Genomic DNA, 25,045 nt, shown 5'->3' with positions numbered 1-25,045 from the left:
CTTTTGTTGAAACCACCTCATATAGCCATAGTGGCAAAATTGTAATAAAAATAATATAAAATAATAATTTATAAAATTTAAGTATTTGTGTTATCCTATAATGAGCAAAATAATTTTACAAACTTACAGAAATTCGTTTCACTTAAATCAAAATTATAAAACTCATTTTATAAAAGAAACAAGTAATAGAAAAAAAAGAAAAAAATAAAGTGGGCCGGCCAGCCGGACCGACCGGCCCAGCAAGCAAACTCAGCCCAGCCGGACCGACCGGCCACGCCCGAGCGAGCTCGGTGTTCGTGTCTGGCACGAAACGATTTTAGTTTTGCCAAAACTTATCTTCACTTAAACATAGTTTTCTTGAGCTACACAACTCCAAATTCAGATCCCTTTGTTTCTACGCGTTCCTAACTTCGAGGCCCATCTTTTCCACGACCTATGGTCTATATAAAGACACCAACACGTCGCAGTTTCGTTTTCCCTTTACTCGTCTCGAAATCCTAGATCAGCGAATCTTAACTCGTTGATTTGACCACCTAAACTACCTCAAATCGCTTCGGGCTCTACACGAAAGTTGTAGATCTCGTCGAGATCTTTCAATCCCGACCAATCTCATCTCTTTTCATTCACCATACACGGATAATTTCGCATCGCAAGGCGTCAGGTCTGACAGAGGGAATCTTCAATTAGTTCGTGCTCGTTCCCCGAAATCCAAATTTCTTTGGTGAGTATGTAGATCTGATCATCCTCTATAACTTTCATGTTGAAAGTTTTTCGATTTGAAGTACCAACTTGTCGCTCATCTACAAATCTATTTCGCGTCAACCGGAGCCAAATCGAGTTTCAAAACGATCTCGAATCGTCATGACTTCAACACGGAAGTTGTTCCTCTCATCAAGATCTTTCAATTGCCGCAAGTTTCACCTTGTTTCGTTCACCGAGCAAGGAGAAAATGATGTTACAAAATTCAGATCTTATAAGGTATAACCCAGATCTTGTCAAACTAATTATGCCATTGTAAAATGTAATTTGTTAGTTAGATAGATCTATTAATTCTATAAAACTTTGATGTAGAAAGTTTTTCCATCTGAGCAAATTTTTCTATCAATTTTATGACATCATCATGACATCAGCATAGTCAACTCAGTCTGGTCAAACTCAAACTGCAGTCAGCGGTACGGTCAGCAGTACAGTCAGCGGTACAGTCAGCAGTACAGTCAGCGGTCAATTATACAGTCAGCAGTACAGTCAGCGTCTCGGTCAAACTCATTTTAAATGTAAATTTTAAATATCAGATTATATGTCCAACTTAGAAATTCATTATAAAATCATCCACAGGTCCAAAATTTACAAACTTTATATCGTTGGAAAGCTTATAACATGTAGAATCCAAATATGCAAGAATACTGTATATGTTATGCATTAGTTTTCGAATCATAATTCAAATGATTTAATTAATCCTTTTTCACTATAAAAATTATATCAAATAATCTACTGGTCCAAATTTAACAAATTTGTACTTTCTGGAATCCTCAGATCATGTACTTCAACTTAGTATAGGAGTTGTACAACTTTGATACGTGCACAAACTAGCTTTAGTAAAATCTATCCGAATCAGTAATTCGAAGATAATTCAAATTCTATAAATCGTTTCGAATAATTCCAATTGCACTACTTTTGTATTACTATAACCTATCCAGGAAAGCCAAATTCATATTTTTACAACCCATAATGCTTGCTGTAGCTAATTAATAGGGTTGTATATGTAAAGTAGATACTCGATTAATGGTTTTTCTAAATCAAATTAAATGTCCAGAATACTTTATTAACATTGCACATATCAGAGAGCACCTAATGGAACACATAAACACTACATCTCTTGTGAAATCAATTGGTGCATAGCATGCATGCATGTCTATGATTGTTCATATCGAATGTTTGTTTATTTTTGTTGTTGTTGAATGGTATGTTTATAATGTGCTATATTCTATGTTATAGTTGGTACGGAGAGTAACGTATTTTGATTAAGAGAAGTGAACGCGCTTCGACTACCAAAAAGGCAAGTGACACTCAAATCCTACTTATTTTAATTATGCATTAGTGTTTTGAAACTAGTATGCATGGTAGGATTTTGTTTTCAAAAGTAAATTATTGTGCTATGCTTAGCAAACCCTAGTAGTGTGTAGCTACTCCTAAACCCATTGCTAGGATGCCTTAATTTTTCCTTTGCAACATCAAATGCCAAATGCTGTTTCGTTATTGGTTGTGAGTGTTTGAAAATTTTAAAATTAACAACCCTAATGAAACACCTGGGTGGATTGGTTGATTGGTGGACGGCTGCTCAGGTCCACGCCCCTAGTAGGCTGAAGTGGCGAAGTCCACGCCCCTAGTTGGCTGAAGTGGTGAATCCCTGAGAGTTCGCATGTTGTAGAGTGGTCGCTTTTGACTGCACACCTGGTTTTCACCAGGGGATCGTGTGGGGGTTTACTACCTATGAGGGGTTTTAAGCTTGTGAGTTCCACTTGTGGTTGGCCACCCAGGATTAAAGAGATTACCATGTCGTCCATGTTTTAGTTAGCTTCCAGTGCAGCCTTATGGTATTATGGGCTCTGCCGGGATTAAGTAAGTTGTGGGGGTTCAACTTGTGACTAGACAGTGGGTGGAGGCGACGGCCAAGGGAACGGGTCTAGTTTGTATGGTTGAATTCTTCTTCTGAAAGATCTTGTCTCATTCTTCTCTTGGGAAGGGTGGGTCGTAAGGTGAAAGTGCACAACCTCTCGAGAGTTAAACCTAAGATCTTAGCCGTGTCCCCGGTTATGGACAATTTGAGCTTCTAGGCAAGGAATGTACGAAAGAATCTCATCACCTTTTCTGAATGTGTTTAAAATTGATCAACCTTCGAAAACTCATGGGAGATGTAACCATGTGATTATTCTGAAACCCATGGAGGATTTAACCATGGTGTGATTTCATAATGTCATACAAAGTGATTTTCAAAATGTTTTGTTTTGAAATAAAATATAGGATAAAATTGGCTTTATGCAAATTTGCCTAAACTCCACTTGCCAAATATCATGTAGATAGTCATGCCCAAAACAGCCACCATATAAGTGTCATTTGCCAGTACATCATTGTACTGACCTCCATTCGTGGGGCTGCATATTCAAACGTGCAGGATTTTCTAAGGAGAAGTACGTGGTAGGATCTCGAGTCTACATTCCCACATGACTGCCTGTGGCACATGAAGAAGATGAAGGCTCATTGATGACTTACTTTCCGCTGTGTATGTTCTGAATATTGTTGAGCTAGTCCATGTGACTATGCAATTTGTAAGGTTTTACTTTACCCTTTGGATCAAAGATGTAGTAATTTGATACTATTGCAATGATTACTATATTTTGTAATGTGTGTGCTATCAGTGATCCCGGGAATAGCACTATACACAGGTATCTTACCTTTATTAAAAGGTAGGGTGTTACAGAATGGTATCAGAGCATAGTGTTGCCTGTAGGATCGAGACCCTAGGTTTGGATTAGAAATAGGAAGACCCTAGGATGAAAATTTTGTCTAATCCTATTTTAATCAAAAAGATGTTTGCTTTATGAACTTCTGGTATTCTCATCTATTCCATCTTCAAAATTGTTTTCCTCTCACCTTAGATGACCCACTTCATGAAAACCATCAAGGAAGTAGAGATGGTGACCTTGTGCCTGAAGTGAGGAACTGCTGCTTCATGTGACATTCTTCGACTTTGCTAGAAGTGTTGCATGGGAGACAAATGAAGGACTTGATGGAAGACTTCGATGTAGACTACACAATACACGAAGATACACCGAAGGATTAGAATAGAAACTTGATGCATCCAATATAGAAATAGACTAGACCACCATTAGTTCTCATTTAGCGAACCAACGATAAAGTAACAAAATATTGATCATACCAAATTGAGGTATGACCATACTAGTTTGTTCGTGTTTGATGAAACATATTGCTTGATGCTTGATAGAAGTTGTTTGTAAGATGTTTTACCTTGATCTGATGTGTTTGGGTAGGAAATCTTCTTTAGAACCTTTCTATCTGTTCTCATCTATACCCAACCTAGAGAATGTTTTCTCGGCAACTCGCCATGAAGACAACAGTAGTGAAACCAACCTTGATGATTCCTATCAAGATGAAGAAGCATAGGATGTGAGATACGCAAAACCCTAGTTAGGGATCGATAGAAATATTTTCAAAACAATTCAATAATGGGGATTGAAACATTGATTCAATCATTCCATGTAAGTTTTATCAAACTTGTGAGGTTGACCAAGAGTTAGAATACGAGATATACCAAACTGAAAACAAGGAAATGATTGGGTGCGACATGGATTGGCCCCCATGACGACTACTCATATTGTTTACTCTTGTATGAGGAATGGTAAATCTAGAGAGACATACCTACAAGAGAGACGTCGCTGATAAGCCTGAACCATATGATGAATAGATATTATGCCCTTATAGTAGGCAAGTGCTACCAACCGTAGGACTACGGTGAGTTTGAAGACCCAACCACTAGATAAAGAATAGCGGAAGACCGTCGATGACACCGACAAGTAAGAATATGAAGGATGCCTTGAAGTAATCTCATGTTGGTCTTTCGTTTGACCTAAGGAGTGACCCATCAGTATCAAAAATTAGTTCAACCAAACATTTGGATTAGAAGTCGTACTATGAAGGAACCTTTTAGACTCATCTTGGAGAGATATGTTGTTCACTATATGTGAATAAATATTCGCCTAGTGAACATTAACTCAGAAGCCATAAGCCTTAGATATTTTCAAAAGATACCTTAGGTCAAGCCAAATCCTCGGATGTGCCAAGCCATATCCAAGTTCAGCATAGCCTAAACCCAAGACTTAAGACTACCTAACAAAAGCCTCTTTAAGGGTGGTAGCACTCATGCCTATCTGGAACCCAAAACTTTCTAACCTTTCTCAAATCTCAAGGACGAGATTTCCTTTAAGGGTGGTAGTCTGTCACATCCCGAAATTTTCTAAAATTCGGAATGTAAAATAAAAATAAATTTGATGCTTGATTGTTTGAAATTGATTGAAAATTCACAAAGAATTAAAACTTTTCATAGGTTATTTACAAGTTAATTCCAAAATAGTATTTTTAAAAGACTTTCGATTTTAAAGTATTTTCAAAATCAAACATATCCTTGCTTTCAAAGTTTTCAAATCCTTAATGGAATTCTTTTTAAGAAAACAAAATCCTGGAAAACTTTTCTTACAAAATATTTCCCAAATAGCCATATAGGCCAAGTGTATATGATTATTATTTTATTTTCACAAATGGATTTTAAAAAGGTTTCTTGATTGTCCTAAAACACTATTTTAATTTTTACAAATTTTTAGAAACTTGTTTGCTACACTTTTGTTGAAACCACCTCATATAGCCATAGTGGCAAAATTGTAATAAAAATAATATAAAATAATAATTTATAAAATTTAAGTATTTGTGTTATCCTATAATGAGCAAAATAATTTTACAAACTTACAGAAATTCGTTTCACTTAAATCAGAATTATAAAACTCATTTTATAAAAGAAAAAAGTAATAGAAAAAAAAAGAAAAAAAAATAAAGTGGGCCGGCCAGCCGGACCGACCGGCCCAGCAAGCAAACTCAGCCCAGCCGGACCGACCGGCCACGCCCGAGCGAGCTCATGTTCGTGTGTGGAGGAAACGATTTTCGTTTTGCCAAAACTTATCTTCACTTAAACATAGTTTTCTTGAGCTACACAACTCCAAATTCAGATCTTTTTTTCTACGCATTCCTAACTTCGAGGCCCACCCTTTCCACCGACCTATGGTCTATATAAAGCCACCAACACGTCGCAGTTTCATTTTCCCTTTACTCGTCTCGAAATCCTAGATCAGCGAATCTTAACTCGTTGATTTGACCACCTAAACTACCTCAAATCGCTTCGGGCTCTACACGAAAGTTGTAGATCTCGTCGAGATCTTTCAATCCCGACCAATCTCATCTCTTTTCATTCACCATACACGGATAATTTCGCATCGCAAGGCGTCAGATCTGACAAAGGGAATCTTCAATTAGTTCATGCTCGTTCCCCGAAATCCAAATTCCTTTGGTGAGTATGTAGATTTGATCTTCGAATACAACTTTCATGTTGAAAGTTTTTCGATTTGAAGTACCCACTTGTCGCTCATCTACAGATCTATTTCGAGTCAACCGGAGCCAAATCGAGTTTCAAAACGATCTCGAATCGTCATGACTTCAACACGGAAGTTGTTCCTCTCATCAAGATCTTTCAATTGCCGCAAGTTTCACCTTGTTTCGTTCACCGAGCAAGGAGAAAATGATGTTACAAAATTCAGATCTTATAAGGTATAACCCAGATCTTGTCAAACTAATTATGCCATTGTAAAATATAATTTGTTAGTTAGATAGATCTATTAATTCTATACAACTTTGATGTAGAAAGTTTTTCCATCTGAGCAAAATTTTCTGTCAACTTTATGACATCATCATGACATCAGCATAGTCAACTCAGTCTGGTCAAACTCAAACTGCAGTCAGCGGTACGGTCAGTAGTACAGTCAGCGGTACAGTCAGCAGTACAGTCAGCGGTCAATTATACAGTCAGCAGTACAGTCAGCGTCTCGGTCAAACTCATTTTAAATGTAAATTTTAAATATCAGATTATATGTCCAACTTAGAAATTCATTATAAAATCATCCAGAGGTCCAAAATTTACAAACTTTATATCGTTGGAAAGCTTATAACATGTAGAATCCAAATATGCAAGAATACTGTATATGTTATGCATTAGTTTTCGAATCATAATTCAAATGATTTAATTAATCCTTTTTCACTATAAAAATTATATCAAATAATCTACTGGTCCAAATTTAACAAATTTGTACTTTCTGGAATCCTCAGATCATGTACTTCAACTTAGTACAGGAGTTGTACAACTTTGATACGTGCACAAACTAGCTTTAGTATAATCTATCCGAATCAGTAATTCGAAGATAATTCAAATTCTATAAATCGTTTTCGAATAATTCCAATTGCACTACTTTTGTATTACTATAACCTATCCAGGGAAGCCAAATTCATATTTTTACAACCCATAATGCTTGCTGTAGCTAATTAATAGGGTTGTATATGTAAAGTAGATACTCGATTAATGGTTTTTCTAAATCAAATTAAATGTCCAGAATACTTTATTAACATTTGCACATGTCAGAGAGCACCTAATGGAACACATAAACACTACCTCTCTTGTGAAATCAATTGGTGCATAGCATGCATGCATGTCTGTGATTGTTCATATCGAATGTTTGTTTATTTTTGTTGTTGTTGAATGGTATGTTTATGATGTGCTATATTCTATGTTATAGTTGGTACGGAGAGTAACGTATTTTGATTAAGAGAAGTGAACGCGCTTCGACTACCAAAAAGGCAAGTGACACTCAAATCCTACTTATTTTAATTATGCATTAGTGTTTTGAAACTAGTATGCATGGTAGGATTTTGTTTTCAAAAGTAAATTATTGTGCTATGCTTAGCAAACCCTAGTAGTGTGTAGCTACTCCTAAACCCATTGCTAGGATGCCTTAATTTTTGCTTTGCAACATCAAATGCCAAATGCTGTTTCGTTATTGGTTGTGAGTGTTTGAAAATTTTAAAATTAACAACCCTAATGAAACACCTGGGTGGATTGGTTGATTGGTGGACGGCTGCTCAGGTCCACGCCCCTAGTAGGCTGAAGTGGCGAAGTCCACGCCCCTAGTTGGCTGAAGTGGTGAATCCCTGAGAGTTCGCATGTTGTAGAGTGGTCGCTTTTGACTGCACACCTGGTTTTCACCAGGGGATCGTGTGGGGGTTTACTACCTGTGAGGGGTTTTAAGCTTGTGAGTTCCACTTGTGGTTGGCCACCCAGGATTAAAGAGATTACCATGTCATCCATGTTTTAGTTAGCTTCCAGTGCAGCCTTATGGTATTATGGGCTCTGCCGGGATTAAGTAAGTTGTGGGGGTTCAACTTGTGACTAGACAGTGGGTGGAGGCGACGGCCAAGGGAACGGGTCTAGTTTGTATGGTTGAATTCTTCTTCTGAAAGATCTTGTCTCATTCTTCTATTGGGAAGGGTGGGTCGTAAGGTGAAAGTGCACAACCTCTCGAGAGTTAAACCTAAGATCTTAGCCGTGTCCCCGATTATGGACAATTTGAGCTTCTAGGCAAGGAATGTACGGAAGAATCTCATCACCTTTTCTGAATGTGTTTAAAATTGATCAACCTTCGAAAACTCATGGGAGATGTAACCATGTGATTATTCTGAAACCCATGGAGGATTTAACCATGGTGTGATTTCATAATGTCATACAAAGTGATTTTCAAAATGTTTTGTTTTGAAATAAAATATAGGATAAAATTGGCTTTATGCAAATTTGCCTAAACTCCACTTGCCAAATATCATGTAGATAGTCATGCCCAAAACAGCCACCATATAAGTGTCATTTGCCAGTACATCATTGTACTGACCTCCATTCGTGGGGCTGCATATTCAAACGTGCAGGATTTTCTGAGGAGAAGTACGTGGTAGGATCTCGAGTCTACATTCCAACATGACTGCCTGTGGCACATGAAGAAGATGAAGGCTCATTGATGACTTACTTTCCGCTGTGTATGTTCTGAATATTGTTGAGCTAGTCCATGTGACTATGCAATTTGTAAGGTTTTACTTTACCCTTTGGATCAAAGATGTAGTAATTTGATACTATTGCAATGATTACTATATTTTGTAATGTGTGTGCTATCAGTGATCCCGGGAATAGCACTATACACAGGTATCTTACCTTTATTAAAAGGTAGGGTGTTACAGAATGGTATCAGAGCATAGTGTTGCCTGTAGGATCGAGACCCTAGGTTTGGATTAGAAATAGGAAGACCCTAGGATGAAAATTTTGTCTAATCCTATTTTAATCAAAAAGATGTTTGCTTTGTGAACTTCTGGTATTCTCATCTATTCCATCTTCAAAATTGTTTTCCTCTCACCTTAGATGACCCACTTCATGAAAACCATCAAGGAAGTAGAGATGGTGACCTTGTGCCTGAAGTGAGGAACTGCTGCTTCATGTGACATTCTTCGACTTTGCTAGAAGTGTTGCATGGGAGACAAATGAAGGACTTGATGGAAGACTTCGATGTAGACTACACAATACACGAAGATACACCGAAGGATTAGAATAGAAACTTGATGCATCCAATATAGAAATAGACTAGACCACCATTAGTTCTCATTTAGCGAACCAACGATAAAGTAATAAAATATTGATCATACCAAATTGAGGTATGACCATACTAGTTTGTTCGTGTTTGATGAAACATATTGCTTGATGCTTGATAGAAGTTGTTTGTAAGATGTTTTACCTTGATCTGATGTGTTTGGGTAGGAAATCTTCTTTAGAACCTTTCTATCTGTTCTCATCTATACCCAACCTAGAGAATGTTTTCTCGGCAACTCGCCATGAAGACAACAGTAGTGAAACCAACCTTGATGATTCCTATCAAGATGAAGAAGCATAGGATGTGAGATACGCAAAACCCTAGTTAGGGATCGATAGAAATATTTTCAAAACAATTCAATAATGGGGATTGAAACATTGATTCAATCATTCCATGTAAGTTTTATCAAACTTGTGAGGTTGACCAAGAGTTAGAATACGAGATATACCAAACTGAAAACAAGGAAATGATTGGGTGCGACATGGATTGGCCCCCATGACGACTACTCATATTGTTTACTCTTGTATGAGGAATGGTAAATCTAGAGAGACATACCTACAAGAGAGACGTCGCTGATAAGCCTGAACCATATGATGAATAGATATTATGCCCTTATAGTAGGCAAGTGCTGCCAATCGTAGGACTACGGTGAGTTTGAAGACCCAACCACTAGATAAAGAATAGCGGAAGACCGTCGATGACACCGACAAGTAAGAATATGAAGGATGCCTTGAAGTAATCTCATGTTGGTCTTTCGTTTGACCTAAGGAGTGACCCATCAGTATCAAAAATTAGTTCAACCAACCATTTGGATTAGAAGTCGTACTATGAAGGAACCTTTTAGACTCATCGTGGAGAGATATGTTGTTCACTATATGTGAATAAATATTCGCCTAGTGAACATTAACTCAGAAGCCATAAGCCTTAGATATTTTCAAAAGATACCTTAGGTCAAGCCAAATCCTCGGATGTGCCAAGTCATATCCAAGTTCAGCTTAGCCTAAACCCAAGACTTAAGACTACCTAACAAAAGCCTCTTTAAGGGTGGTAGCACTCATGCCCATCTGGAACCCAAAACTTTCTAACCTTTCTCAAATCTCAAGGACGAGATTTCCTTTAAGGGTGGTAGTCTGTCACATCCCGAAATTTTCTAAAATTCGGAATGTAAAATAAAAATAAATTTGATGCTTGATTGTTTAAAATTGATTGAAAATTCACAAAGAATTAAAACTTTTCATAGGTTATTTACAAGTTAATTCCAAAATAGTATTTTTAAAAGACTTTCGATTTTAAAGTATTTTCAAAATCAAACATATCCTTGCTTTCAAAGTTTTCAAATCCTTAATGGAATTCTTTTTAAGAAAACAAAATCCTGGAAAACTTTTCTTACAAAATATTTCCCAAATAGCCATATAGGCCAAGTGTATATGATTATTATTTTATTTTCACAAATGGATTTTAAAAAGGTTTCTTGATTGTCCTAAAACACTATTTTAATTTTTACAAATTTTTAGAAACTTGTTTGCTACACTTTTGTTGAAACCACCTCATATAGCCATAGTGGCAAAATTGTAATAAAAATAATATAAAATAATAATTTATAAAATTTAAGTATTTGTGTTATCCTATAATGAGCAAAATAATTTTACAAACTTACAGAAATTCGTTTCACTTAAATCAGAATTATAAAACTCATTTTATAAAAGAAACAAGTAATAGAAAAAAAAGAAAATAAAATAAAGTGGGCCGGCCAGCCGGACCGACCGGCCCAGCAAGCAAACTCAGCCCAGCCGGACCGACCGGCCACGCCCGAGCGAGCTCGTGTTCCTGTCTGGCACGAAACGATTTTTGTTTTGCCAAAACTTATCTTCACTTAAACATAGTTTTCTTGAGCTACACAACTCCAAATTCAGATCCTTTTTTTCTACGCGTTCCTAACTTCGAGGCCCACCTTTTTCACCGACCTATGGTCTATATAAAGCCACCAACACGTCGCAGTTTTATTTTCCCTTTGCTCGTCTCGAAATCCTAGATCAGCGAATCTTAACTCGTTGATTTGACCACCTAAACTAACTCAAATCGCTTCGGGCTCTACACGAAAGTTGTAGATCTCGTCGATATCTTTCAATCCCGACCAATCTCATCTCTTTTCATTCACCATACACGGATAATTTCGCATCGCAAGGCGTCAGATCTGACAAAGGGAATCTTCAATTAGTTCATGCTCGTTCCCCGAAATCCAAATTCCTTTGGTGAGTATGTAGATCTGATCTTCCTCTACAACTTTCATGTTGAAAGTTTTTTGATTTGAAGTACCCACTTGTCGCTCATCTACAGATCTATTTCGAGTCAACCGGAGCCAAATCGAGTTTCAAAACTATCTCGAATCGTCATGACTTCAACACGGAAGTTGTTCCTCTCATCAAGATCTTTCAATTGCCGCAAGTTTCACCTTGTTTCGTTCACCGAGCAAGGAGAAAATGATGTTACAAAATTCAGATCTTATAAGGTATAACCCAGATCTTGTCAAACTAATTATGCCATTGTAAAATATAATTTGTTAGTTAGATAGATCTATTAATTCTATACAACTTTGATGTAGAAAGTTTTTCCATCTGAGCAAAATTTTCTGTCAACTTTATGACATCATCATGACATCAGCATAGTCAACTCAGTCTGGTCAAACTCAAACTGCAGTCAGCGGTACGGTCAGTAGTACAGTCAGCGGTACAGTCAGCAGTACAGTCAGCGGTCAATTATACAGTCAGCAGTACAGTCAGCGTCTCGGTCAAACTCATTTTAAATGTAAATTTTAAATATCAGATTATATGTCCAACTTAGAAATTCATTATAAAATCATCCAGAGGTCCAAAATTTACAAACTTTATATCGTTGGAAAGCTTATAACATGTAGAATCCAAATATGCAAGAATACTGTATACGTTATGCATTAGTTTTCGAATCATAATTCAAATGATTTAATTAATCCTTTTTCACTATAAAAATTATATCAAATAATCTACTGGTCCAAATTTAACAAATTTGTACTTTCTGGAATCCTCAGATCATGTACTTCAACTTAGTATAGGAGTTGTACAACTTTGATACGTGCACAAACTAGCTTTAGTAAAATCTATCCGAATCAGTAATTCGAAGATAATTCAAATTCTATAAATCGTTTTCGAATAATTCCAATTGCACTACTTTTGTATTACTATAACCTATCCAGGGAAGCCAAATTCATATTTTTACAACCCATAATGCTTGCTGTAGCTAATTAATAGGGTTGTATATGTAAAGTAGATACTCGATTAATGGTTTTTCTAAATCAAATTAAATGTCCAGAATACTTTATTAACATTGCACATATCAGAGAGCACCTAATGGAACACATAAACACTACCTCTCTTGTGAAATCAATTGGTGCATAGCATGCATGCATGTCTATGATTGTTCATATCGAATGTTTGTTTATTTTTTTTGTTGTTGAATGGTATGTTTATGATGTGCTATATTCTATGTTATAGTTGGTACGGAGAGTAACGTATTTTGATTAAGAGAAGTGAACGCGCTTCGACTACCAAAAAGGCAAGTGACACTCAAATCCTACTTATTTTAATTATGCATTAGTGTTTTGAAACTAGTATGCATGGTAGGATTTTGTTTTCAAAAGTAAATTATTGTGCTATGCTTAGCAAACCCTAGTAGTGTGTAGCTACTCCTAAACCCATTGCTAGGATGCCTTAATTTTTGCTTTGCAACATCAAATGCCAAATCTTTGTTTCGTTATTGGTTGTGAGTGTTTGAAAATTTTAAAATTAACAACCCTAATGAAACACCTGGGTGGATTGGTTGATTGGTGGACGGCTGCTCAGGTCCACGCCCCTAGTAGGCTGAAGTGGCGAAGTCCACGCCCCTAGTTGGCTGAAGTGGTGAATCCCTGAGAGTTCGCATGTTGTAGAGTGGTCGCTTTTGACTGCACACCTGGTTTTCACCAGGGGATCGTGTGGGGGTTTACTACCTGTGAGGGGTTTTAAGCTTGTGAGTTCCACTTGTGGTTGGCCACCCAGGATTAAAGAGATTACCATGTCGTCCATGTTTTAGTTAGCTTCCAGTGCAGCCTTATGGTATTATGGGCTCTGCCGGGATTAAGTAAGTTGTGGGGGTTCAACTTGTGACTAGACAGTGGGTGGAGGCGACGGCCAAGGGAACGGGTCTAGTTTGTATGGTTGAATTCTTCTTCTGAAAGATCTTGTCTCATTCTTCTATTGGGAAGGGTGGGTCGTAAGGTGAAAGTGCACAACCTCTCGAGAGTTAAACCTAAGATCTTAGCCGTGTCCCCGATTATGGACAATTTGAGCTTCTAGGCAAGGAATGTACGGAAGAATCTCATCACCTTTTCTGAATGTGTTTAAAATTGATCAACCTTCGAAAACTCATGGGAGATGTAACCATGTGATTATTCTGAAACCCATGGAGGATTTAACCATGGTGTGATTTCATAATGTCATACAAAGTGATTTTCAAAATGTTTTGTTTTGAAATAAAATATAGGATAAAATTGGCTTTATGCAAATTTGCCTAAACTCCACTTGCCAAATATCATGTAGATAGTCATGCCCAAAACAGCCACCATATAAGTGTCATTTGCCAGTACATCATTGTACTGACCTCCATTCGTGGGGCTGCATATTCAAACGTGCAGGATTTTCTGAGGAGAAGTACGTGGTAGGATCTCGAGTCTACATTCCAACATGACTGCCTGTGGCACATGAAGAAGATGAAGGCTCATTGATGACTTACTTTCCGCTGTGTATGTTTTGAATATTGTTGAGCTAGTCCATGTGACTATGCAATTTGTAAGGTTTTACTTTACCCTTTGGATCAAAGATGTAGTAATTTGATACTATTGCAATGATTACTATATTTTGTAATGTGTGTGCTATCAGTGATCCCGGGAATTGCACTATACACAGGTATCTTACCTTTATTAAAAGGTAGGGTGTTACAGTATGCCTCTTAACTAGCTTGTTGATTAATGGATGATTAGTTTCATAATCATGAACATTGGATGTTATTAATAACAAGGTTATGTCATTGTATGAATGATGTAATGGACACACCCAATTAAGCGTAGCATAAGATCTCGTCATTAAGTTATTTGCTATAAGCTTTCGATACATAGTTACCTAGTCCTTATGACCATGAGATCATGTAAATCACTTATACCGGAAGGGTACTTTGATTACACCAAACGCCACTGCGTAAATGGGTGGTTATAAAGGTGGTATTAAGTATCCGGAAAGTATGAGTTGAGGCATATGGATCAACAGTGGGATTTGTCCATCCCGATGACGGATAGATATACTCTGGGCCCTCTCGGTGGAATGTCGTCTAATGTCTTGCAAGCATATGAATAAGTTCATAAGAGACCACATACCACGGTACGAGTAAAGAGTACTTGTCAGGAGACGAGGTTGAACAAGGTATAGAGTGATACCGATGATCAAACCTCGGACAAGTAAAATATCGCGTGACAAAGGGAATTGGTATCGTATGTGAATGGTTCATTCGATCACTAAAGTCATCGTTGAATATGTGGGAGCCATTATGGATCTCCAGATCCCGCTATTGGTTATTGGTCGGAGTGAGTACTCAACCATGTCCACATAGTTCACGAACCGTAGGGTGACACACTTAAAGTTGGATGTTTAAATGGTAGATCTTGAATATGGAATGGAGTTCGAATATTTGTTCGGAGTCCCGGATGAGATCCCGGACATCACGAGGATTTCCGGAATGGTCAGGAGAATAAGATTCATATATAGGATGTCATTTTATGTGATTTAAAATGATTCGGAAGGTTCTATGGAAGGTTCTAGAAAAGTCCGGAAGAAACCACCAAGGAAGGCGGAGTCCCGGTGGGACTCCACCTCCCATGGCCGGCCAACCCTAAGGGGGAGGAGTCCCAAGTGGACTCCCCAAGGGGGGCCAGCCAACCCCTCCCAAGGAAGGTGGAACTCCCACCTCTAGTGGGAGTCCTAGCTTGGGTAGGTTTCATGAGTTATGGAAGGTTTTGGTTTGGGGTCTTATTCGAAGACTTGTAGACCAACTCTTGGGTGTTCCACCTATATAATGAGGGCCAAGGGGAGGGGGCCGGCCACCCCAACACCACAAGGTGGCCGCACCCCTAGAGTGGCTGGCGCCCCCCTCTCCCCAAACCCTAGCCGCCCCGCTCCTCCTTCTCTCCCGCACGCTTAGCGAAGCTCCGCCGGAGTTCTCCACCACCACCGACACCACGTCGTCGTGCTGCCGGATTCAAGAGGACCTACTACTTCCGCTGCCCGCTGGAACGGGGAGGTGGGCGTCGTCTTCATCAACAACCGAACGTGTGACCGAGTACGGAGGTGCTGCCCGTTCATGGCGCCGGAGGGATCGTGATCAAGATCTTCTACGCGCTTTTGCAAGCGGCAAGTGAACGTCTGATGCGTGTGGTTGGCACGTCCGTTGGGAACCCCAAGAGGAAGGTGTGATGCGCACAGCGGCAAGTTTCCCTCAGTAAGAAACCAAGGTTTAATCGGACCAGTAGGAGTCAAGAAGCACGTTGAAGGTTGATGGCGGCGAGATGTAGTGCGGCGCAACACCAGTGATTCCGGCGCCAACGTGGAACCTGCACAACACAACCAAGATACTTTGCCCCAACGAAACAGTGAGGTTGTCAATCTCACCGGCTTGCTGTAACAAAGAGTTAACCGTATTGTGTGGAAGATGATTGTTTGCAGAAAACAGTAGAACAGTATTGCAGTAGATTGTATTTCAGTAAAGAGAATTGGACCGGGGTCCACAGTTCACTAGAGGTGTCTCTCCCATAAGACGAACAGCATGTTGGGTGAACAAATTACAGTTGGGCAATTGACAAATAAAGAGAGCATGACCATGCACATACATATCATGATGAGTATAGTGAGATTTAATTGGGCATTACGACAAAGTACATAGACCGCCATCCAACTGCATCTATGCCTAAAAAGTCCACCTTCAGGTTATCATCCGAACCCCCTCCAGTATTAAGTTGCAAAGCAACAGACAATTGCATTAAGTATGGTGCGTAATGTAACTAGTGACTACATCCTTGAACATAGCACTAATGTTTTATCCCTAGTGGCAACAGCACAACACAACCTTAGAACTTTTACATCGTCCTTTGTCCAGGTGTTAATGCAGGCATGAACCCACTATCGAGCATAAGTACTCCCTCTTGGAGTTACAAGCATCTACTAGTAACGGAGAGCATGCAAGATCATAAACAACACATAGATATAACTTTGATAATCAACATAACAAGTATTCTCTATTCATCGGATCCCAACAAACGCAACATATAGAATTACAGATAGATGATCTTGATCATGTTAGGCAGCTCACAAGATCCGACAATGATAGCACAATGGGGAGAAGACAACCATCTAGCTACTGCTATGGACCCATAGTCCAGGGGTAGACTACTCACACATCACACCGGAGGCGACCATGGCGGCGTAGAGTCCTCCGGGAGATGATTCCCCTCTCGGCAGGTGCCGGAGGCGATCTCCTGGATCCCCCAAGATGGGATCGGCGGCGGCGGCGTCTCCGGGAAGGTTTTCCGTATCGTGGTTCTCGATGCTTGGGGTTTTCGTCACGGAGACTTTTTATAGGCGAAAGGGCAGGTCAAGAGGCGGCACGGGGCCCCACACCACGGGGCCGCGCGGCCAAGGGGGGCCGCGCCGCCTAGGGTGTGGCCCCTCCGTGGCCCCTCTTCGTCTCTCCTTCGGACTTCCGGAAGCTTCGTGAGAAAATAGGCCCCCGGGCTTTGATTTCGTCCAATTCCGAGAATATTTCCTTACTAGGATTTCTGAAACCAAAAACAGCAGAAAACGAACCGGCACTTCGGCATCTTGTTAATAGGTTAGTTCCAGAAAATGCACGAATATGACATAAAGTGTGCATAAAACATGTAGATAACATCAATAATGTGGCATGGAACATAAGAAATTATCGATACGTCGGAGACGTATCAGCATCCCCAAGCTTAGTTCTGCTCGTCCCGAGCAGGTAAAACGATAACACGAGATAATTTACGGAGTGACATGCCATCATAATCTTGATCATACTATTTGTAAAGCATATGTAGTGAATGCAGCGATCAAAACAATGTATATGACATGAGTAAACAAGTGAATCATATAGCAAAGACTTTTCATGAATAGCACTTCAAGACAAGCATCAATAAGTCTTGCATAAGAGTTAACTCATAAAGCAATAATTCAAAGTAAAGGTATTGAAGCAACACAAAAGAAGATTAAGTTTCAGCGGTTGCTTTCAACTTGTAACATGTATATCTCATGGATATTGTCAACATAGAGTAATATAATAAGTGCAATAAGCAAGTATGTAGGAATCAATGCATAGTTCACACAAGTGTTTGCTTCTTGAGGTGGAGAGAAATAGGTGAACTGACTCAACATTGAAAGTAAAAGAATGGTCCTCCATAGAGGAAAAGCATCGATTGCTATATTTGTGCTAGAGCTTTGATTTTGAAAACATGAAACAATTTTGTCAACGGTAGTAATAAAGCATATGCATCATGTAAATTATATCTTATAAGTTGCAAGCCTCATGCATAGTGTACCAATAGTGCCCGCACCTTGTCCTAATTAGCTTGGACTACCTGGATTATCACCGCAATACATATGCTTTAACCAAGTATCACAAAGGGGTACCTCTATGCCGCCTGTACAAAGGTCTAAGGAGAAAGCTCGCATTTGGATTTCTCGCTTTTGATTATTCTCAACTTAGACATCCTTACCGGGACAACATAGACAACAGATAATGGACTCCTCTTTTAATGCTTTAAGCATTCAACAACAATTAATAATTTTCTCATTTGAGATTTGAGGATTGTTGTCCAAAACTGAAACTTCCACCATGGATCATGGCTTTAGTTAGCGGCCCAATGTTCTTCTCTCACAATATGCATGCTCAAACCATTCAACTCAGTGTAGATCGCCCTTACTTCAGACAAGACGAACATGCATAGCAACTCTCATGAAATTCAACCAATGAATAGTTGATGGCGTCCCCAGTAAACATGGTTATCGCACAACAAGCAACTTAATAAGAGATAAAGTGCATAATTACATATTCAATACCACAATAGTTTTTAAGCTATTTGTCCCATGAGCTATATATTGCAAAGGTGAATGATGGAATTTTAAAGGTAGCACTCAAGCAATTTACTTTGGAATGGCGGAAAATACCATGTAGTAGGTAGGTATGGTGGACACAAATGGCATAGTGGTTGGCTCAAGTATTTTGGATGCATGAGAAGTATTCCCTCTCGATACAAGGTTTAGGCTAGCAAGGCTTATTTGGAACAAACACAAGGATGAACCGGTGCATCAAAACTCACATAAAAGACATATTGAAAACATTATAAGACTCTACACCGTCTTCCTTGTTGTTCAAACTCAATACTAGAAATTATCTAGACCTTAGAGAAACCAAATATGCAAACCAAATTTTAGCATGCTCTATGTATTTCTTCATTAATGGGTGCAAAGCATATGATGCAAGAGCTTAATCATGAGCACAACAATTGCCAAGTATCACATTACCCAAGACATTTATAGCAATTACTACATGTATCATTTTCCAATTCCAACCATATAACAATTTAACGAAGGAGAAACTTCGCCATGAATACTATGAGTAGAAACCAAGGACATACTTGTCCATATGCTACAGCGGAGCGTGTCTCTCTCCCATAAAGTGAATGCTAGGATCCATTTTATTCAAACAAAACAAAAACAAAAACAAACCGACGCTCCAAGAAAAAGCACATAAGATGTGATGGAATAAAAATATAGTTTCAGGGGAGGAACCTGATAATGTTGTCGATGAAGAAGGGGATGCCTTGGGCATCCCCAAGTTTAGACGCTTGAGTCTTCTTGATATATGCAGGGGTGAACCACCGGGGCATCCCCAAGCTTAGAGCTTTCACTCTCCTTGATCATGTTGCATCATACTCCTCTCTTGATCCTTGAAAACTTCCTCCACACCAAACTCGAAACAACTCATTAGAGGGTTAGTGCACATTATAAATTGACATATTCAGAGGTGACACAATCATTCTTAACACTTCTGGACATTTCATAATGCTACTGGACATTAGTGGATCAAAGAAATTCATCCAACATAGCGAAAGAGGCAATGCGAAATAAAAGGCAGAATCTGTCAAAATAGAACAGTTCGTATTGACGAATTTTAAAATGGCACCAGACTTGCTCAAATGAAAATGCTCAAATTGAATGAAAGTTGCGTACATATCTGAGGATCATGCACGTAAATTGGCTTAATTTTCTGAGTTACCTACAGGGAGGTGGACCCAGATTCGTGACAGCAAAGAAATCTGGAACTGTGCAGTAATCCAAATCTAGTACTTACTTTTCTATCAACGGCTTAACTTGGCACAACAAAACACAAAACTAAGATAAGGAGAGGTTGCTACAGTAGTAAACAACTTCCAAGACACAAAATAAAAACAAAGTACTGTAGGTAAAAACATGGGTTGTCTCCCATAAGCGCTTTTCTTTAACGCCTTTCAGCTAGGCGCAGAAAGTGTGTATCAAGTATTATCAAGAGATGGTGCATCGTTATCATGAGCTCCCCCATCCATAGTGGTACTAAGGGCTTTGTCAATTTTAGGTCTATAATAATACTTCTTTGGTCTAGGCACTTTAGAGACATACATAAACTTTTGCTCCTTACCCACATAAGCTTTCTCCTTATATTTAAGAGAAGAAAATGTTGAACCCAAGGTTCCCATAGCTTTTTCAAGTTCATCAATCCTATTGATTTGATCATCATGGTCAGCATTAGTTCCTAGGACACTAATTCTTTCATCAATTCCTCCTAAGGATTTATCAAGTTCATCAGTTTTATCAAGTAATATTTCCAATTTAGCTTCAATACTTGGAAAAATTTTCTCTATGGTTTCCAATTTTTTCATAACATCTTCAAGAGAGATTTCAGTTTTAACTTTATCAACAGGGGGTATTCCAAATAAGCTCTCAATAATGCAACTAGCTTCTAATGCAGGAGTACTTAGGAAGTCACCTTTTGCGAGACTATCAAGAACATATCTATTCCAGCTAGATATACCAACATAAAAATTCCTGAGTAAAATAATGGTGGAGTGCTTCTTAGTGCATCTATTATGAGCATCGCTAATTCTATACCAAGCATCTCTCAAACATTCTCCCCCTCGTTGCTTAAACGTGCGAACTTCAACTTCAGGATTACTCATTTTAGTAGCAGTAAATAAAGCAAACTAGATAAAGTAAATGCAAGTAAACTAATTTTTTTGTGTTTTTGATATAGTAAACAAGATAACAAATAAAGTAAAACTAGCAACTAATTTTTTTGTATTTTGATTTAGTGCAGCAAACAAAGTAGTAAATAAAACTAAGCAAGACAAAAACAAAGTAAAGAGATTGAGAAGTGGAGACTCCCCTTGCAGCGTGTCTTGATCTCCCCGGCAGCGGCGCCAGAAATTTGCTTGATGCGTGTGGTTGGCACGTCCGTTGGGAACCCCAAGAGGAAGGTGTGATGCGCACAGCGGCAAGTTTCCCTCAGTAAGAAACCAAGGTTTAATCGGACCAGTAGGAGTCAAGAAGCACGTTGAAGGTTGATGGCGGCGAGATGTAGTGCGGCGCAACACCAGTGATTCCGGCGCCAACGTGGAACCTGCACAACACAACCAAGATACTTTGCCCCAACGAAACAGTGAGGTTGTCAATCTCACCGGCTTGATGTAACAAAGAGTTAACCGTATTGTGTGGAAGATGATTGTTTGCAGAAAACAGTAGAACAGTATTGCGATGATTGTATTTCAAGTAAAGAGAATTGGACCGGGGTCCACAGTTCACTAGAGGTGTCTCTCCCATAAGACGAACAGCATGTTGGGTGAACAAATTACAGTTGGGCAATTGACAAATAAAGAGAGCATGACCATGCACATACATATCATGATGAGTATAGTGAGATTTAATTGGGCATTACGACAAAGTACATAGACCGCCATCCAACTGCATCTATGCCTAAAAAGTCCACCTTCAGGTTATCATCCGAACCCCCTCCAGTATTAAGTTGCAAAGCAACAGACAATTGCATTAAGTATGGTGCGTAATGTAACTAGTGACTACATCCTTGAACATAGCACTAATGTTTTATCCCTAGTGGCAACAGCACAACACAACCTTAGAACTTTCTGTCACTGTCCCAGGTGTTAATGCAGGCATGAACCCACTATCGAGCATAAGTACTCCCTCTTGGAGTTACAAGCATCTACTTGGCCAGAGCATCTACTAGTAACGGAGAGCATGCAAGATCATAAACAACACATAGATATAACTTTGATAATCAACATAACAAGTATTCTCTATTCATCGGATCCCAACAAACGCAACATATAGAATTACAGATAGATGATCTTGATCATGTTAGGCAGCTCACAAGATCCGACAATGATAGCACAATGGGGAGAAGACAACCATCTAGCTACTGCTATGGACCCATAGTCCAGGGGTAGACTACTCACACATCACACCGGAGGCGACCATGGCGGCGTAGAGTCCTCCGGGAGATGATTCCCCTCTCCGGCAGGGTGCCGGAGGCGATCTCCTGGATCCCCCGAGATGGGATCGGCGGCGGCGGCGTCTCTGGAAGGTTTTCCGTATCGTGGTTCTCGGTACTGGGGTTTTCGTCACGGAGACTTTTTATAGGCGAAAGGGCAGGTCAAGAGGCGGCACGGGGGCCCCACACCACAGGGCCGCGCGGCCAAGGGGGGGGCCACGCCGCCCTAGGGTGTGGCCCCTCCGTGGCCCTCTTCGTCTCTCCTTCGGACTTCTGGAAGCTTCGTGAGAAAATAGGCCCCTGGGCTTTGATTTCGTCCAATTCCGAGAATATTTCCTTACTAGGATTTCTGAAACCAAAAACAGCAGAAAACAGCAACTGGCACTTCGGCATCTTGTTAATAGGTTAGTTCCAGAAAATGCACGAATATGACATAAAGTGTGCATAAAACATGTAGATAACATCAATAATGTGGCATGGAACATAAGAAATTATCGATACGTCGGATACGTATCAACGTCTACCGCAGCAACAAGAGCCTCATCTTGTAGGCTTTGGAATCTCTTCAAGGGTGAGACTCGATAATCCCCTCGTTGCTACCGTCTTCTAAATTGCATCTTGGCTTGGATTGCGTGTTCGCGGTAGGAATTTTTTTGTTTTCTATGCAACGTTATCCTACAGATGGCGGTGGAGACGGTGGTGGAGATGACTCCGGGGGCAATTCCCCATCCCGGCTGGGTGCCGGAACAGAGACTTCTGTCCCCCGAATTGGAGTTTCGCGATGGCGGCGACTCTGGATGGTTTTCTCTGGTTTTGTCAATCCGTGGCTTTTTCGTATCGATGTTTTAGGCCAGGGACCTTTATATAGGCGAAGAGGCGGAGTCGGAAGGTCGACGAGGCGGCGACACAACAGGGGGGCGCGACCCACACCCTGGCCGCGCCGGCCTATCATCTGGGGCCCACAGGGCCCTCCCCTGGTGGCTCTCGGGTGTTCTGGAAGCTTCGTGTGATTCTAAGATGCTGGGCGTTGATTTCGTCCAATTCCGAGAATATTTCCTTACTAGGATTTCTGAAACCAAAAACAGCAGAAAACAGGAACTGGCACTTCGGCATCTCGTCAATAGGTTAGTTCCGGAAAACGCATAAAAACGATATAAAGTGTGAACAAAACATGTAGGTATTGTCATAAAGCAAGCATGGAACATAAGAAATTATCGATACGTCGGAGACGTATCAGCATCCCTAAGCTTAGTTCCTGCTCATCCTGAGTAGGTAAACGATAACAAAGATAATTTCTGGAGTGACATGCTACCAACATGATCTTAATCATACTATTGTAAAGCATATGAGATGAATGCAGCGATTCAAAGCAATGGTAAAGACAATGATTAAACAACTGAATCATATAGCAAAGACTTTTCATGAATAGTACTTTCAAGACAAGCATCAATAAGTCTTGCATAAGAGTTAACTCATAAAGCAATAAATTCATAGTAGAGGCATTGAAGCAACACAAAGGAAGATTAAGTTTCAGCGGTTACTTTCAACTTGTAACATGTATATCTCATGGATAATTGTCAATGCAAAGTAATATAACAAGTGCAATAAGCAAGTATGTAAGTATCAATGCACAGTTGACACAAGTGTTTGCTTCTAAGATGGAAGGAAGTAGGTAAACTGACTCAACATAAAAGTAGAAGAATGGCCCTTCGCAGAGGGAAGCATTGATTGCTATGTTTGTGCTAGAGCTTTGATTTTGAAAACAAGAAACAATTTTGTCAACGGTAGTAATAAAGCATATGTATTATGTAAATTATATCCTACAAGTTGCAAGCCTCATGCATAGATTACCAATAGTGCCCGCACCTTGTCCTAATTAGCTCGGATTACCTGGATTATCATCGCAATACATATGTTTTAACCAAGTATCACAAAGGGGTACCTCTACGCCGCCTGTACAAAGGTCTAAGGAGAAAGCTTGCATTGGATTTCTCGCTTTTGATTATTCTCAACTTAGACATCCATACCGGGACAACATAGACAACAGATAATGGACTCCTCTTTAATGCATAAGCATTTAGCAACAAATAATATTCTCATAAGAGATTGAGGATTGTTGTCCAAAACTGAAACTTCCACCATGGATCATGGCTTTAGTTAGCGGCCCAATGTTCTTCTCTAACAATATGCATGCTCAAACCATTCAACTCATGGTAAATCGCCCTTACTTCAGACAAGACGAACATGCATAGCAACTCACATGATATTCAACAAGGAGTAGTTGATGGCGTTCCCAGGAACATGGTTATCGCTCAACAAGCAACTTATAAGAGATAAAATGCGTAAGTACATATTCAATACCACAATAGTTTTTAGGCTATTTGTCCCATGAGCTATATATTGCAAAGGCGAAGAATGGAAATTTAAAGGTAGCACTCAAGCAATTTACTTTGGAATGGCGGAGAAATACCATGTAGTAGGTAGGTATGGTGGACACAAATGGCATAGTGTTTGGCTCAAGGATTTTGGATGCATGAGAAGTATTCCCTCTCGATACAAGGTTTAGGCTAGCAAGGTTATTTGAAACAAACACAAGTATGAACCGGTACAGCAAAACTCACATAAAAGACATATTGTAAGCATTATAAGACTCTACACCATCTTCCTTGTTGTTCGACCCTTACTAGAAAATATCTAGACCTTAGAGAGACCAATCATGCAAACCAAATTTTAACAAGCTCTATGTAGTTCTTCATTAATAGGTGCAAAGTATATGATGCAAGAGCTTAAACATGATCTATATGAGCACAACAATTGCCAAGTATCACATTATTCAAGACATCATACCATTTACCACATGTAGCATTTTCTGTTTCCAACCATATAACAATTAACGAAGCAGTTTCAACCTTCGCCATGAACATTAAAAGCTAAGAACACATGTGTTCATACGAACCAACAGAGCGTGTCTCTCTCCCACACAAGCATTTATTGAAACAAAAACAAAAACAAAAACATACAGACGCTCCAAGTAAAGTACATAAGATGTGACCGAATAAAAATATAGTTTCAAGAGA

At 39.4% G+C, this 25,045-nt stretch overlaps 3 long non-coding RNA genes across 3 annotated transcripts; all 3 read left to right on the top strand.

Annotated features, from left to right (window-relative positions):
* The first annotated feature begins 734 nt into the window (after positions 1 to 734).
* LOC139838458 (uncharacterized) lies at positions 735 to 3,436 on the top strand. Its single transcript, XR_011755162.1, has 3 exons — positions 735 to 978; positions 1,996 to 2,056; positions 3,173 to 3,436. It is a non-coding gene; the product is annotated as an uncharacterized lncRNA (long non-coding RNA).
* Positions 3,437 to 5,881: 2,445 nt separating this feature from the next.
* LOC127341990 (uncharacterized) lies at positions 5,882 to 8,850 on the top strand. Its single transcript, XR_011755161.1, has 4 exons — positions 5,882 to 6,133; positions 6,219 to 6,390; positions 7,410 to 7,470; positions 8,587 to 8,850. It is a non-coding gene; the product is annotated as an uncharacterized lncRNA (long non-coding RNA).
* Positions 8,851 to 11,329: 2,479 nt separating this feature from the next.
* Positions 11,330 to 14,248, top strand: LOC127341991 (uncharacterized). The gene is made up of 4 exons (XR_011754059.1): positions 11,330 to 11,548; positions 11,634 to 11,805; positions 12,824 to 12,884; positions 14,002 to 14,248. It is a non-coding gene; the product is annotated as an uncharacterized lncRNA (long non-coding RNA).
* The last annotated feature ends 10,797 nt before the right edge of the window (positions 14,249 to 25,045 follow it).

The sequence above is a fragment of the Lolium perenne genome, chromosome 3, assembly GCF_019359855.2.
Source record: "Lolium perenne isolate Kyuss_39 chromosome 3, Kyuss_2.0, whole genome shotgun sequence".
Taxonomy (NCBI): domain Eukaryota; kingdom Viridiplantae; phylum Streptophyta; class Magnoliopsida; order Poales; family Poaceae; genus Lolium; species Lolium perenne.
Note: the sequence above shows the minus strand (reverse complement) of the source record. Positions and strands in the feature narration are given on the sequence as shown.